This window comes from Humulus lupulus, chromosome 2 (assembly GCF_963169125.1).
Source record: "Humulus lupulus chromosome 2, drHumLupu1.1, whole genome shotgun sequence".
Taxonomy (NCBI): Eukaryota; Viridiplantae; Streptophyta; class Magnoliopsida; order Rosales; family Cannabaceae; genus Humulus; species Humulus lupulus.
Window position 1 is genome coordinate 16,508,333 of NC_084794.1, and position 13,457 is coordinate 16,521,789.

Here is a 13,457-nt window from a genome sequence, read left to right on the forward strand (position 1 = left end):
GAAGGCCTTGGCTATTTGATCGGCGAGTCCAGCATGATGGCTTCACCAACAAGTACTCATTCACGTTCCGTCAACGAACAATCACTCTAGCTCCATTGACGCCAAAGCAAGTATATGAAGACCAAGTGAGGTTGCAAAAATTGAGTGATAAAAAAAAATTGAGTGAGCAAAAGAAGGAGAGTGAAAAGATGAATGAGAGTGAGAAAAAAGAGAGACAAAGAGAGAAAATGGTCGAATCAAGTGAGAGAGAAAAGAAAGAGAAGAGTTCGATCAATGAGGGAAAATTAGAGAGAAAACAAAATAATTTTTATGCAAAAAAAAGTGAGGTGAAGGAGGCTCTTTTAAACACTAACCAACTTGATGCTAACAAGGGTCGTCACAAGCAGGTTTTTGACCCCGGTGATTGGGTATGGGTACACATGAGGAAAGAGTGATTCCCAGCACAAAGACATTCCAAATTGCTACCTCGAGGAGATGGTCCATTTCAAGTGCTAGAAAGGATCAATGACAATGCCTACAGACTCGATTTACGAGGTGAGTATACTGTTAGTGCTACTTTTAATGTTTCTGATTTGAGTCCTTTTGATGCAGGTGCAGATTTGAGGACAAATCCTTCTCAAGAGGGGGGGAATGATGAGGACACCAAGACTAAAGATCCAAGTCTAGTTCCAGTTGGCCTGGTGACGAGGGCGCGAGCCAAAAGCCTCAGTTTAGGAGCTTGATGAGTCTTATTGTATTTTGTCATCTTGAATTTTTTATTTAGTCTTTGTTTATTTTGTGAAAATTCAAACACTTGACTTGTGTGAGTCCAAGAGTCCTTTTTCTTTATTTTTTCGGTTTTCATTAGGAAGACAAAAGGCTTGTCTTTAATTTCGGTTTTCATTAGGAAGACAAAAGGCTTGTTTTTTTTTTTTTTTTAAATTTCGGTTTTGCTTTAGGAAGACAAAGGGGCTTGTCTTGATGTAATTTTCGCCTCTATTAGGCCTTGAAAACATTTGGAAAAATCAGATTTTGATGAAATGAAAATATTGTGAGGTTTTCTTCTTGAGTTCTTGAAGAAACTTTTGAACTTATCAAGGGGTTCCTTGTGGCGTTCAACCTGACTTATCAAACGGATTCCCATCCCCGTTTGTGGCGTCTTCCTCATACCAAGGTTCGTGCTTGGCTAAGCATTGGGTCGCGGTTCTTCATTCCCATTTCGTGTGTTCTTGGTGGCTGCCATATTTGGTGTCGGGTTTCACCACAATCGTTGGTGTGGTTCGTATCACTTGGAATGGTTCATCTTGTACCCAAAGATCCTTTCTTTCAAGAAAATCTTGTTTGTAAGAGATTTTTGTTGGAATTGTTCCTCCAACTTCCAAATCTTGGCTGGTGTATCTTCCTTGTCAACCAGCCTAATAATAGCATCTGATAGGTTGAAGATGATAATACCAGTTTCTGTTTCCAAGAACTCTTCTTGTTGTATTTTAAATGTATTCTCAGGCCATTCGATTGGGTCTTCTAGTACTCTCAATAGCTTTTTTGTTGAGCCAACAATGACCTAATCTTTCTTCTCCAAATCATGTAATCACCAGAACCATCAAATTTGTCAATGTCAACCTTAATATTACTCATGTTATTATAATCTAAATCTGATAAAAATTGATTTAGAGGTGACTCAAGTGGATCATTCAAAGGAATATCCACAAAGGTTCCTTCAGATCTGAATACAGCCTCCTGAGGATCAACTTCCTCCAGTCTTGATTATCTTTCTTGATAATCTGTGAGCTAAATCTTCCTGCCAGACAACCTGGCTCTAATACCACTGTAGGGAAATCCCAATTCTGGCCCTACACCAGCTCATAAAATGTTAAACACACAAGGTCATAAATGACCTTTTATACATATATTCATATCACCTCAGCCACACATGTATCACACATGCACAGTATCACATAAAATCATTATTAACCCTAACTCTTTCTTTCTTCTTTTAGATTTAAACAAAATAACAACAACACAAGCTTCAGAGAAACATAAACTCAGAAGGCCAAGGCAATAAGTCAGAATCAGAAAAATGGTAGAGAAGAAAAGAAAGAGAGACACAAAACTTATCGAGGTTCACCCCAAGAAACCAGGGCTACGTCCTCGTCGAGCTCGCCTCAGAGACTGCTCAGATTTGCACTATTCAAAAGCTCCTTTACAGCAACAATGGTGATTCCAAGTCACAGGTCCGACTGGTAATCTCAAACCTCTATCTCTCTTATTTTCTCTCTTGATCTTTCTTACAAAGGCTCTTTTCTAACTCTCTGTTTCTCTCTTTTTACATATATGAAAAAAATTCTCTCTGAGTCTGTATATATATACAAAAAGGAGTATATTGAAAAGAACAAGGGAAAAATAATCCAGGTAAAAAATCTAAACCTAGTTAGTTAACTTTCTTGAGAAGTAGTTGGGTTTTCTGTTTTAAACATTCTGATTTGTTGTAACTGTTTTGTGTGCAACTCATATGGGGATTTAAACAACACATATGGATTCAACCCCTGCCAAATGTTTTTCCAAATGCTTTTCACCTCAACAAATCTATGTTATTTCTCCTTGATGTATGTAGCCTTGACCGAGAAGTTCCTTTTCCTATCACCTTTCCAGATTACAGTATCGTGACATGGATGAGGAAGCCTAGCAATCTCTGAGATCTTTATCCCCAATGCCTCCCCAAAGATGTCTTTTAGTAATGGAGTATTCCATTCATTGTTGATTGAAAGGTCGGCTACTTTTTTTAATAGTGGTAAAGCTCCATGAAGTCTCTAAACTCATTGAAGTTGAGCCAAGGGAACCATGGTTGCTTCCAAACGTCCACAAAATCCCCACTCCTCGCCATCGTGTGGCAACCTTTCCTAAGGACACTTCTGGCCTCCAAGATACTTCTCCATATTAACGAGTCACTCAGTTTGGACTCCACTGATTAGAAGGATCTCTTATTAATTGTAGTATTTCTTCTTAAGACGTTGGATGGATCCAAGGCTTCGTCTCTCCGCTGCCCACACTCCACGCCAATTTGGTAATAAAAGCCTTGTTCATGTCCTCACACCTCCTAAAACCCAGTTCTCCTGAAGCCTTAGGTTGGCAAAGTTTCTCCCAGCTTCTAACCGCTCTACACCTTTCTTTTCCCATATCTCTAGTTCGCCAAAACATTCTATTAGACATGGAAGATATGGAGTTAGTAATTTATGCATAATTTATTACACTACAACAAGCAGGGATTGTGTTGATCATTTGCTTCTATAAAGAAGGTAAACTGAAATTATAGAGGCATGGAGCATTTTCATGTCGAACAATAATTACCGTGAAAAATTTTGTGCTTTGAGCTATTATATTAGGTTACTGCCCAAACGCAATAGGGGCTTCATGTTGGGCTAACTAACCTAACAGGGAGTGTCATAATTTATTTTTATTGAAAGCCTTTCATTTCATTTGCCCAAAAAATTTACGACATCTTTGTTGTACATGTTTTTTGAACACTCAGTAGTAAAGAGGATTTATTCGAAGACTAACTCGGATAATTACGGATGTCCAAAAGAAAAGCAATGCAAATTTATCAAAGTCATGTTCGAAGCAAGAGATTGTAAAGCACTCAATAGTATTTAGGCAACAATTAACATATGTATGCATGCTTTTTTTTCCTTCTCTAAAAGGAAAATCAATAGATTAAAGGGGGTAAATCCTCATCCATCCACCGAGTATTATAATCACTAATCTCATCTAGTGACATCAAGGCATACACATCTAAAGTGTTGAAGCATCTCATATAAAATGGGCTACTAGATTCCCTTCATGGGGACGAAACTGACAAAGGTTATCTTGAGAAAACTACGAACCATCATACCATCTAAGATAATAGGTACAAACACAACCAATAAATAACAAAGTAATGCATATGCATGCATGGTTTTGTGTTTTAATTATTTTAATAAGTTTTTCTGTTTATACGAGTTAGTTCATTGTGGGGATCATGCCTTCATTGTCAAATTTATTATTCAGCAAAACGAGTTGTACTATAAGTTATATCGAATTAATTAATAGTATGTCTGTTCATAAAATTCAGAAAAATTCAAAATAAAGAAAAAATTAAAAAAATCTACTTTCGTAATGTTATAATGCCATGTTAATAATATATAATTCCACTATTATATTATATATAGTTATAACGAAATTAATTATGCTAGTAGATTTCTGACAAGTATATAATAACAAAACAGCATGCGCCCATTGTTATTCTGGTATAGTATATATCATGTTGATTAGATAGCTCTTTTAAGTTAATTTTAAGCTAATAATATATAATTATACCACTAAGCTTAATAAATTCTTATTAATTCACCATAATGGTACAAGAGCACACATCATGCCATAGACTACATATGCATATAATGTGCCTATAAAATCTTATTTTATATTTCTATACATAAGTTTAAATATATATATATAGTACGTACTAAGGAGGACTTTAATTATAATAAGAGTTTTTAAAATAAACTTAATTAGAAAATTACTTATCTGACATAGTGTTTGGAGTTTGTTTTGTTTTTTTCTAATTAGCTTGGTTTTAAATATTATTGATAAGAACAGAGGCTTTTTTAGTGCAAGCTAATATGGTATTTTGGTTTTTGATTTTTTTTTAATATTTACTAAATTGTCCGTACATGCTGGTTTCAATATTTTCAAAAAGAAAACTGAACATGATTATTCTGTCAATCTATAGATTTTTTTTTCCTTTTTCTATTATATAAGTACATTTAAATATGGTGAGTTTATAATTAGCTGTGGCTAATGGAATAAATTTATCAAGGAGATATATTGTATGAATATTTAGTCAGTGAAAGGTTTGGCTTAACTAGCATACATTTTAAAATGTTTAGTATATAGAACATAATAATATATAAAAAAATATTGTCATTCTTGAATCTTTGTTGCAGCAATAATCATGATTCTCATGAATATCAAAAATAAAAATATACAAGAAAAAGGGATCCCAAAAAGAAAAGGATTGTTTGTTTTAGGGCTGTGCAGAAATTTTTACAACCCGCCTAACCCCACCCGAAAAAACCGCCAAAAAACACAATCCGAATAAACTGACCAAAATTTAAACCGCCCAATTGTTACATTGGGCGGGTTGAAAATAATTATCAACCCGCCCATTATAACCCGACTCGCCCAATTAAGAATTTATTATTTTTAATATATTCAAATAAATATATAAATTAATTAAGTTTTATTTTAATTTTTTTACTATAAATTTAAAATATTGTTTTAAGCTTAAAAAGATAAACTTCACACTATTAGTACTAGCATTTAAAAGAAAAAAAAATACAAAAATGTAAAAAAAAAAATACCACTTTTGTTTGGGCGGATTGACTCGACCAACTCGCCCAAAAAAAAAAAAAAAATTCGGTTTGGGCGGGTTAACCCGACCAACCCGCCCAAATTATTGGACGGGTTAAAAAAAAAAGATTTCTTAATTGGGCAAGTTACGGGTCACTTTTGCTAACCCGATTATGACATTAGACGGGTAAAAATGTCTTGTAACCTGACCAACCCGCCCAATGATTAGCCCTAAACAAAACATCAACCCAAAAAAAAAACTTAAATACAACTTGAAAACACAAAAAAAACCTAAAAACAACACAAAAAAAAGACAAAACCGTAAAAATTTTAAAAATTTCTTAAAACCGTAAAATTAAAGAAAAAAATTGTTTGACCGTAAAATCGTAATTTTTTAGCGAAAATTAATATTTTATATGATTTTCCCAAAAAAAATACTTGATTTAGCATTTTTATGATAATTAAATCCCATATCCCTGTAACTTTTTTTACTAGATATAAAGTTCCAAAGTCCACTTGATAAAATAAAATTTAAAATATATATTTTTAAAGATATTTTAATAAATTAAGATTTGATATATAACTGCAACTCTTTAAAAAGATATTATAATTTTACCAATGTAGCGTTAGTATTTTTATCGCCAAATTTTTTGTTTCGGTATATATTTACAATCTTTTTGAAAAATTCGGGAGCTGATTGGTATAGAATTCAAATATAATTTTGTTAATTTGAATACTTAAAATATAAATGGACCCAAATAATAATTGATTGGTAGAAGTAACATTACACATAAAAATTGGAAACAATAATTTATCATTTTCAAGAAGTACAATAAATGGGACCCACAACTATTTTAAATATAAAACCACAAAGTATTTTGTCCTCGTTGTTAACTTTTGTATGAACTATGGTTCTAAAACGTTTATGGAAAAGCAATATTTTTTTAAATTTAACTCTGATATGTATAAACATTATTAATTATATGGAAAATCATAATTAAATTTATTTCTTACATTTTGTAAATTAACATAAATTTAAGAGAATATTAAAATAAAACAATAACTTTTGATATTAATATACTTTTCAACCAATTGATAAATTGACTTTTAAAATCTAGATCATTCAATTTTCAAACAAATTTGGAGAAATCTCTAAATTAATTAACCATTTCAATTGTAATCTTAAGTATTATTTCAGCTATTAATACAATAATTACTATAAAATAAATAATTATTTTTTATTTTTAGGAAAAATTATAAAACATTATTACCATTACTGATTTCATAATAGGACATAATCAACTTTAACAAAGAAATTACCCATAAATCGCCAATTAAAATTAAATTAACCAAGATTTAGAAAACAATAGACATCATCCTAACATATTTCTAAATAATTATTCGCTTTTTAATTTCAGTTATTAAATCAAATTAAGTTATATATAAATAAATAACATAATAATCCCATAATATAATAAAAAGATAATCAATTATCCTATTAATAATTATAATAAATATCTTCCATAAGGAATCAATTTTTAAAATATATAAGTTGTAAATAAAGGAATCCCTACAGGGAAATAAATAATGACAGTTGTATACTTAATTAAAACTTAAAAAGAAATAAGAAATGAGTCTTCAACCTATTAAGATATATATAGAAGCTAGAATAATGGAGTAATAAATGGAATCAAAATCTTAACATATAATACATGTAATAATAAATTGATCCCTAAAAATTATACAAATAGGCATGAAATAATTTGTTAATATTTCTACATTACTGACTTTTGTTGGAATTCACAAGCATTTCATAATATAATTAAAAGATAATGGGTTTCATACAATAGTCAATGAAATAGAATCAGAATCCAAACATTTTATATATGCAATAATAACTTGTGACCCAAAAATTATACAAATAGGCATGCAATAATTTGTTAATATACCTACGTTGTTGACATTTATTGGAATCCATAAACAATTAATATTATAATAAAAAGTTAATGGATATCTTAAAATAGTCAATGAAATTGAATCAAAATCTTAACATTAATATATGTAATAATATTTCAATGCCTAAAAATTATACAAATAGGTATGAAATAATGTGTTATTATTTCCACATTATTGACATTTATTGGAATTCATAAACAATTAATAATTTAATTATAAGTTAATGGGTATCACATAATAGTCAATGAAAGAGGAAATTAAAGAATACCATTTAGCATAATTACTAAATATTTTCATTTTTAAATAATAATTACTACTTAATATTATTTAATTGTGTAATTTCTAATTATTTTGTCACACGTCACATAAAAAATTATATTGCCAAACATAACTAGCGAAAATATAAAACAAGTTTCATATTATGCATTTTTAGACCATGTATTTTGCCTCATTGCCTATTTGGATCCTGTGTTTTGACAAATTATTTTTTGGACCATGTATTTTCTAAAATAGTTCAAATAGACCCATAAACCCGATTTTGATCAAATTTAAAATATTGTTTTAAGCTTAAAAAGATAAACTTCACACTATTAGTACTAGTATTTAAAAAAAATTACAAAAATGTAAAAAAAAAATACCACTTTTGTTTTGGTGGGTTGACCCGACCAACCCGCAAAAAAAAAATACCATTTCGGTTTGGGCGGGTTAACCCGACCAACCCGCCCAAATTATTAGACGGGTTAAAAAAAAATTTCTTAATTGGGCAAGTTACGGGTCACTTTTGTTAACCCGATTATGACATTAGACGGATAAAAATATATTGTAACCCGACCAACCCGCCCAACGATCAACCTAGTTTGTTTGTTTGTTTATTTGAAATACAAACATGTAATTATTCATTTGTATTTATATTTTTAAGGATGTGTCAAATATATTTTCTGTTTTTTTTTTAAAAAAAAAACTTTATAAAAGAAAAAGTGTGGTGTTGTGCTGGTCCAATGGGAAGTATTGCCAATAGGTGTGAATTTGACCATTTTGGCATATGCGAAGGTTTCTTTTTACTTATTTGGAAGAGTTAGATCGTCAAAGTCAATGCAATGTTTTACACTCTCGCCACTTATAAAATAAGTGGTCGCAGATGCTACTGCGTATCAGATAAGTACGTGTACTCATTTTTATTTTTATTCTATATAATCCATTTTTATATTGTCTTTTCAACAGCTACTTTTTTTATTATTTATTTTTAGAGGTATATTAATATTGTTTATTTAATTATTATTTTTACAAGTAAGGAATAAATAGGTCAAGCATAGATATATGTGTGTGCTAACATCTAAAAATATTTGATAAAACAGATGTTAATTTCATCTAAAAATAATAATATATTTATATATAAAAAGTGTTTAAATAACGTAAATTAATAATTTTTTTATTAATTTTAATAAAATATTTTAAATATTAAAGCAAATATACTTTTAAAATAAATTAAAAATATATATATTTATTAATTATATTAATATAAATTCAAATATTATAAAATATTATTATTATAATAATATTTAATACTAAACCAGATATTTATTAATTATATTAATATAAATTTAAATATTATAAAATATCATTATTATAATAATATATAATATAAGACTAATATTTAATAATTATGTTAATATAAATTTAAATGTTATAAATATTATTATTATAATAATATATAATATATAAGAAATACATTATATAAGTGTCATATGTGTACAAATAATATGACTGTGTAACTAAATAAAAAATTAAAATAACATGTATCTTCTATAAAAAATAAACAAGTTTCTTCTTCATTAATATTTTGTACCTTAAATATGGTAGTTTTTAAATTTAAAATGTTAATGTATCATTTATTAAAAAAACATAAGCTGTGTTTTGATTTAATTTTTCTTTTAATATGTGTATATCATTCTTTTATATATAATATTATTTAAAATTTATATGAAAATCATAAAAACTTAATAAAAATTATTAGTAAATTTTCTAAACAAAACTAATAACCAAACGTATATTGCACGTTGCTTATATATATATATATATATATATATATTAAAGATTAAGAACTACATTTCTAAAGAGAAAACTATTATTGATAATGTTAAGGCCTATTCCCATAGAAGCATCAAATGCTACTAAGAGCATTCCCAATAGAGGAGGTAAAATGTCGTATTCTTTATAATATAGAGAAAAAATAGTTAAATAATATTTCAATGGGTGATGTAAACTTATATTTTTTTACCTAAATGAATAGTATTTCTCTATATGTAGTGAAATACTATTCATCAAGCTATAAATATTTTATTATTTTTTTATAAACTTTTGTATATATGGGTGTGATACTATTTTATTTCTTAAAATGAATAAAATATATTTTTTTAAATATAATATTTAAATGATGTAGAGAAAAAATAGAGAAGTTGATGTATGGTATAATGTAAAAGTTTGAGGTAAATTATAAAAAAATATGTTTTGGTGATGTATTTTGTAATACACTTTCTCTATAATATTTAGCTAAAATTCACAAAAATATCTTCCATCAGCTCCAATTAATCTATATCTACATTTACATAACATTTACATATCATTTATATAATATTTTAATATTTTTTTTTTTTATAAGCTTTCTCTCTCCCATTTAGTATATATTAATTATTTTTTTTCTTTTTCAATTATTTTATTTTACTTTAATTAATAAAATATGTTTAAATATATAATATTTAATTGATGTAGAGAACTATATAGATAAATTGATATATGGTATAATGTAAAACTTAGAGGTAAAATAGAGAAAGATGTGTTTTAGAGAGGTATTTTAAAGAATAGAGTAGAGCATCCATTAGGAGTGCTCTAAGAGAAATATAATTTCCCAATTGCCACGGTAACTAATAATAATAAAAAAGAGATATTTCATTTTCTATGCATAATGGAACCTCTTAAATCAAAACTATGCTACCATATGTATATAATACATATTCTTGTTAACATTGCATTTGTTTCCAAAAATGTCACTGTCATTTTTTTTTCACCTTCTCTCTAACAATGCATGGTATTTCATTTCTCTCTCTCCCTCCCACGTTCACGATTTCTCTATCTCAATCTCACTCACAAAATCCTATCATCCATAGCACTAACCACACCCTACCTCCATAGCACCTTACCCATATCTTGAATCACCATTGAAGCATCACCCTCGAAGCACTAAAGTTAGCGTTTTTGACATTTCTAGATTTTTTTTAATTTTCTTTTATGATTCAAATCCTAAACATAGGAAAAGTTTTAGTTAAAATAGGAATATATACATAATTTCAAGCAGATCTAGGCATGATTTTTGAGTTTTTTAGTGATTTTTTACCTTTCAAATTTGAAACTCTGAAATCTCCAGAAAATCGACATTGCTCAATAGTAGTTAATGCTAGCTCGATGAGACCTTCAAAATTAAGATTTTTGTGAAAAAATTGACTTTTCTCGATGGTGGTTCAATGGTTGATCAATATTGCTCGTTGGTTGTTCGATGGTGCTAGATATGATTCTTGTAAGAGATATAATTTTTCACTCGGTGTCCGTTTGAGGTGATTTTTTTTTTAATTTGGATATTTTTTTTTTAGATTTACACGTTTGAAGTGTTTATATACACATTTGAGAATTGTAAAGCTTGAAAAAAAATAAAAAAAATGCAAGCATACCTCATGTTTAAGACATATTTTGGTATATTTTCACGTTTTAAACTTCATAAATGTGTATATCTCGAAAAATACTCAAATTAAAAAAAAAACACCTCAAATGGACACCGAGTGAAAAATTACTTATCTTACAAGAATTACATCAAGCTTCATCGAGCAATCATCGAACAATTATTGAGAAATCATTTAACAACCATCGAGCAACGTCTATTTTTTCATTGAAGGCCCTGTCAAGCTCACATCGAACCATTATCGAGCAAATATCGAGAAAAATCAATTTTTTTATGAAATCTGTAGAAAATCGACATTGTTCGATGTCAGCTCCATGAAACCTTCAAAATCAAGATTTTCATGAAAAAATTGATTTTTCTCGATGGTTGCTTAATGCGATTTTCACAAGAGACATAATTTTCCACTCAAATGCCCGTTTGGGGTGATTTTTTTTTTTATTTTGGGTATTTTTTCGAGATCTACAAGTTTGAGATGTTCATATACACATTTATGAAGTTTAAAACTTGAAAATATACCAAAACATGTATTTTTTTTAATTTTCATAATGCCTAGCATCATTTTTAATTAGCAAGAGTCATTAGGCATAAAAAAATGAAATTTCCCTAAAAAAAACTGCCTTTTTTTTCTTGTTTTTTAAATTTTATAGTATCAATATATTGATAATGTTATTATAAAACAATTTTTGAAACAACAAGGTCAAAATAAAACTAAAAATAATACACCAAACACGTCCTAAGCTCATTTTCTCATCAATATTACACCATGAAAGAAAGTATATGAGGCAAAAACTTATCTATCTATCTGGAATAAATGAAGGGTCTCGTGTAGGAGAACTTAGATATGGGATCCCCTTTTTGTCATTATATAATAGCTCCAACATATTTATCAATTTGTCCCTTAACAAAACTAGAAAGCTATATTAACAATAACAAAAACAAATATATGAAAATGAAAATACAAACCGTGTGTCCTTTGAAATTTTGGAAGGGCAAAATTAGTACTTTCATTTTTTTTTTTAAATAGTACTTTCGTACGAAGGTTCTTGGTTTATCCTATTTGTCAGCTAAGATTTTTTTTCTTTATCCAAAAATAAAAATGACTCTTTTGCCCCTCGTCACTTTCTTTTGTTGTAGCTAATTTTAACAAAAACATTTATTTTTAATATGTTTATGTCTTTGTTTATAATATATGATATTGTTTATTTATTTAAAATTTATATGAAAATTTTAAAAATATAATAAAAATAAACTAATTAAATTAAAGAACCTTGAGACTTCTATTCATGCCACTAATGTTGTGTGTTTGGTACGTGCATATATCAATATCTCTAAGTAATACAAGAATATGATTTTATGCTTTATATATATATATATATAATGAAAAAAAAAGAGTAGAAGCTTCCCGTTCAAGGCCTATATATGAGTTTCTTTTATATTATCTTACATTACTCTTATGGAACTGTAATAATAATTATTTTAATTATGGTGCAATGTATTCATGATGTCTCATCATTCTACTACCGAACATGCATGTGCAGGGAACCAGTTATATATACAATACCAGTTAAAAAAATAAATACAAAGTCAACACAAATGACTGAAAAAAAAAAAGAAGTTTCAAATCTACAAACGATTAAAGAAAAAATGATAAGAAGAAAAAAAAAGTATGGCCTGACTCTCATGTGTTGTGTTGTGAGGCCATATATTATAGCATCTCCAATGCTGTAAAATCTAATATCTTATTTAATTAATATAACTTTAACTAAAATTAACAAAAAATTAAAAATAAAGCAATGTTGCCAATGATAGGCAACTTTACCAAAAATTAAAGTTGAATATGTATTATTTTGTTGATTTTGAGACCCACTTTAACATAAACACCACTTTTAATAACGTCCATTGTTGATGCTCTTAAAAGCTTAAAAGCTTAAAAAGCAGATGTTGTGTGCACGATTTGACTTGCATGAGTAATCTTGACATTTTTTTTAAAACCTTAAATTAATTGTATTTATTAAATTTTAAAATTATATAATTTTGATTATTTTGATACTATATGTATTATTAATATCAATTTAATATTTTTGTGTGCTAACACCATATTTTATATATATATATATATTAGATACATATAACATGTAATACATATTTATTTATAGAATTTATTAATTATTTTTATTAAATTTGTATAATTGTCATATAAATTTCAAATAAATAAACAATATTATATATACAAGAATGACATAAATTTATTAAATGAAAAATTAAACCAAAACATTGTTTATGATTTTTTTTAAATATATATAATATGATAACGTTTTTAAACATAAATAATAATTTTTTAATAAAAATTAAGATTATGTATTATATCTTATTATTATAATAATAATATTTGAATTCATATTAATATAAT